Here is a 4883-nt window from a genome sequence, read left to right on the forward strand (position 1 = left end):
AGCGTCACCTCGAGTATTTAAAACCGGGCGCCGCCATCTTGGACACAGTCGCTCCGGATCGGACAGTGTAGGGAGAGTGCTGCTGAGTTAGGGAGAGATTTATACTGCGAAATAGGTAGTGTAGGGTCTCTAAATCCTGCAAAATCAAACAAACAGTCTTTCTCAGGACTAATATCCATCCCAGATATCAGGCAGGCAGGCAGGCTGTATAGGAGACGCAGTGGTTATACCAGCAAACGCTGCATTACAGTCCTGTGTGCTCCTGTTGGTCAAATTGGTAGACTTATCCCCCGGTCTCAGGGTCCAGGAAAAATTCTTTTTTTTTCCATCTAAATCCTGTATTTTTTTTCCCTCAGTCAGACTGTACAAATACCCGTCTTATTAACCTTTTGGTATCCCCCCCCCCCCAAAAAAAAAAAAAAAACCTGAGTGTGTCTGTGACTGTTCAGACACCAATATACAGTTATATGAAAAAGTTTGGGCACCCCTATTAATCTTAAGCTTAATGTTTTATAAAAATTGGTGTTTTTGCAACAGCTATTTCAGTTTGATATATGTAATAACTGTTGGACACAGTAATGTTTCTGCCTTGAAATTAGGTTTATTGTACTAACAGAAAATGTGCAATCTGCATTCAAACAAAATTTGACAGGTGCATAAGTATGGGCACCTCACCAGAAAAGTGACATTAATATTTAGTAGATCCTCCTTTTGCAAAAATAACAGCCTCTAGTCGCTTCCTGTAGCTTTTAATGAGTTCCTGGATCCTGGATGAAGGTATTTTTGACCATTCCTCTTTACAAAACAATTCCAGTTCAGTTAATTTTGATGGTCGCCGAGCATGGACAGCCCTCTTCAAATGATCCCACAGATGTTCAATGATATTCAGGTCTGGGGACTAGGATGGCCATTCCAGAACATTGTAATTGTTCCTCTGCATGAATGCCTGAGTAGATTTGGAGCGGTGTTTTGGATCATTGTCTTGCTGAAAGATCCATCCCCTGATCCCCTGCGTAACTTCAACTTTGTCACTGATTCTTGAACATTATTGTCAAGAATCTGCTGATACTGAGTGGAATCCATGCGTCCCTCAACTTTAACAAGATTCCCAGTGCCGGCATTGGCCACACAGCCCCAAAGCATGATGGAACCTCCACCAAATTTTACTGTGGGTAGCAAGTGTTTTTCTTGGAATGCTGTGTTTTTTTGCCGCCATGCATAACGCCTTTTTGTATGACCAAACAACTCAATCTTGGTTTCATCAGTCCACAGGACCTTCTTCCAAAAAGAAATTGGCTTCTCCAAATGTGCTTTTGCATAACTCACCGACTCTGTTTGTGGCGTGCTTGCAGAAAAGGCGTCTTTCGCATCACTCTCCCATACAGCTTCTCCTTGTGCAAAGTGCGTTGTATAGTTGACCGATGCACAGTGACACCATCTGCAGCAAGTTGATGCTGCAGCTCTCTGGAGGTGGTCTGAGGATTGTCCTTGACTGATCTCACCATTCTTCTTCTCTGCCTTTCTGATGTTTTTCTTGGCCTGCCACTTCTGGCCTTAACAAGAACTGTCCCTGTGTTCTTCCATTTCCTTACTATGTTCCTCACAGTGGAAACTGACAGGTTAAATCTCTGAGACAGCTTTTTGTATCCTTCCCCTGAACAACTATGTTGAATAATCTTTGTTTTCAGATCATTTGACAGTTGTTTTGAGGAGCCCATGATGCCACTCTTCAGAGGAGATTCAAACAGGAGAACAACTTGCAAGTGGCCACTTTAAGTAGCTTTTCTCATGATTGCATACACCTGGCTATGAAGTTCAAAGCTCAATGAGGTTACAAAACCAAAAAAAGTGCTTTAGTAAGTCAGTAAAAAGTAGGTAGGAGTATTTAAAACAAGAAAATGATAAGGGTGCCCATACTTATGCACCTGTCAAATTTTGTTTGAATGCAGATTGCACATTTTCTGTTAGTACAATAAACCTCATTTCAAGGCAGAAACATTACTGTGTCCAACATTTATTACATATATCAAACTGGAATAGCTGTTGCAAAAACACCAATTTTTATAAAACATTAAGCTTAAGATTAATAGGGGTGCCCAAACTTTTTCATATGACTGTATCTGTTTAAAAGAGTCTGGTGTAGGCCAGATAACTAGAACTGTGGTTTTGCAGTTCCACAGGTCAAATCTCTATATTATCCTGCTTTTGGCATTTTTTGCGGTAAAAAAAACCTGTAATAGTGTCTCCCTGACTGTTCAGACACCAATATATCTGTTTAAAAGAGTCTGGTGTAGGCCAGAGAAATAGAACTGTGGTTTTGCAGTTTCACGGGTCAAATCTCTGTATTATCCTGCTTTTGCCATTTTTTGCCATAAAAAAAAACTGTAATAGTGTCTCCCTGACTGTTCAGACACCAATATATCTGTTTAAAAGAGTCTGGTGTAGGCCAGAGAAATAGAACTGTGGTTTTGCAGTTCCACGGTTCAAATCTCTGTATTATCCACCTTTTTGCCTTTTTTACATAAAAAATAAAAAAATTGAGTGTCTCGCTCAGTGTTCAGACACAAATATATCTGTTTAAAAGATTCTGGTGTACGCCAGAGAAATAGAACTGTGGTTTTCCTCTTCCACGGTTCTAATCTCCTTTTTATTACCCTTTTTCCATTGATAGTGCGAGTGTAAGCTATTTTACTTCATTTACAATGGGCAAGGCGCATGGCAAGGGACTTGGAACTGGACGTTCTGGTGATGGTGCGAGTAGAGGACGGGGCCGTGGCCAAGGTGAAAATGTGCCACAACCAACAGCCACATCTTCTCGCTCCCACTTCTTGACCGAATTACTAGGGAAGCACACTACAACACCAGTATTGCAAACTGATCAGTGTGAACAGGTTATTGATTGGATAGAAGATAATACTTCCAGTTACCTGGGCACCACCACCTTCGGTCTGTCTTCCACATGGTCAAGTTTTAGTAGCCGCGAGTCTCGACCGCATATTCCTCCTCACCCTGATGCTCCTTCCTCCCACCATGCCGAGTGTCGTCAGACAGCAACTGATCCCACACTTGGAAACTCTGAAGAACTGTTCACTGGTCTATTTCCATATTTGTGCCCCTCGCCTGCTCCACTGGAAGTGGTGGAAGAGGAGATCCCATGTAGCGATGCCCAAATATTTGAACAGCCACGGCCTCAGGAAGTCGACGCTGGCAATTTGTCACAAGAGGTGGACGATGACGAGACACAATTGCCACAAAATGAGGAGGAGGACCGTGGTGCGGAAGTGGGAGAGGAGGAGGTGGTGGATGATCTAGTAACTGACCCAACGTGGCAGGAGGACTCGCAAAGCGAGGCCAGCAGCACACAGGGGGAGGTAGGCAGAGTACCCCAACAGGCAGGAAGAAGCAGTGTGGCGGCCGCAGACAGAAGGCGGGCAACCATTCCCCGTAACACTAACATGAGGGACGTTGCCAGTACAACCGGTAGGTCTTCCAGTGTCTGGAATTTTTTTAAAGACTATGCTGATAACCCCAAAAAGGCCATTTGGACCACCTGCCAGGCCAGCATCAGCAGGGGTGACAAAACTACCAGCCTGACCACCACCAGCATGATCAGGCACATGTCAGCAAAGCACCCGACTTTGTGGGGCGAACCCCAGGGTCCACGACCAGTGTCAGCGGGTGTCACCACTGCTTCTTCCGCGGTTGTGCGTGTAAGATAACCCCTTGTTGTGCGTGTAAGGCAATCCCATGTCCATACTGCATGCAAAGATGCCCCCTCCTCTCAGTCTTCACTTATTATGGCAGTTTCTCAAGAAACAGCATCAACGTCCACGTCCACATCCCACCGCAGCATTCAATTGTCCATATCCCAGACCTTTGAACGAAAGCGCAAATTTGCAGCCAATGCCCCACAGGCCACATTCCTAAATTCGCACATTTCACGACTGCTTGCGTTGGAAATGCTGCCTTTTAGGCTGGTGGAGACGGAATCCTTCCGCAACCTTATGGCGGTGGCCGTCCCTCGGTACTCGGTCCCCAGCCGACACTATTTTGCCCGGTGTGCCATCCCCGCACTACACAAGCATGTGTCCCAAAACATCTACCGTGCCCTCAACAATGCAGTTACTGGGAGAGTCCACCTGACAAAGGACACGTGGACAAGTGCTTGTGACCAGGGACGGTACATCTCCCTGACGGCACACTGGGTAAACATAGTGGAAGCCGGGACCCAGTCGGACCTTGGGACGGAACACATCCTGCCCACACGGAGGATTGCAGGCCCTATGTCAGTCAGAGTTGCCCCCACAGTGTACAGCTCCTGCGCATCCTCCTCCTCCTCCTCCTCATGTTCAGCCTCCATCTCAGATATCATCACATCAGTTACAAGCTGGAAGCACTGCAGTACTGCCTCAGCCAAGCGGCAACAGGCTGTGCTGAAACTCATAAGCTTAGGTGATAAACCTCACACTGCTTGTGAGTTGTGGACAGCTGTGTTGAGCAGGCAGATCTGTGGCTGAGACCGCTGAACCTACATCCAGGCATGGTCGTGTGTGACAATGGCCGTAACCTGGTGGCGGCTCTGAGGCGAGGCGAGATCACACACTTACCATGCCTGGCTCATGTGCTTAACTTCGGGGTTCAGCGGTTTCTTAAATCGTACCCCGAGTTTCCAGATCTGCTCGTCAAAGTACGCCGCCTGTCAGCTCATTTTCGGAAGTTGGCTACAGCTTCCACCGCCCTTGCTGTGTTGCAGCAGCATTGCAGCTTCCGGCACACCGACTGGTGTGTGATGTCCCCACAAGTTGGAACTCTACCCTCCACATGTTGCAAAGGATTTGTGAGCAGAAGAGAGCAGTTGTGGAGTACCAGTTGCAACAAGGCCG

Source organism: Phyllobates terribilis, unplaced genomic scaffold (assembly GCF_046119375.1).
Source record: "Phyllobates terribilis strain yellow unplaced genomic scaffold, ASM4611937v1 Scaffold_12__6_contigs__length_324123572, whole genome shotgun sequence".
Taxonomy (NCBI): Eukaryota; Metazoa; Chordata; class Amphibia; order Anura; family Dendrobatidae; genus Phyllobates; species Phyllobates terribilis.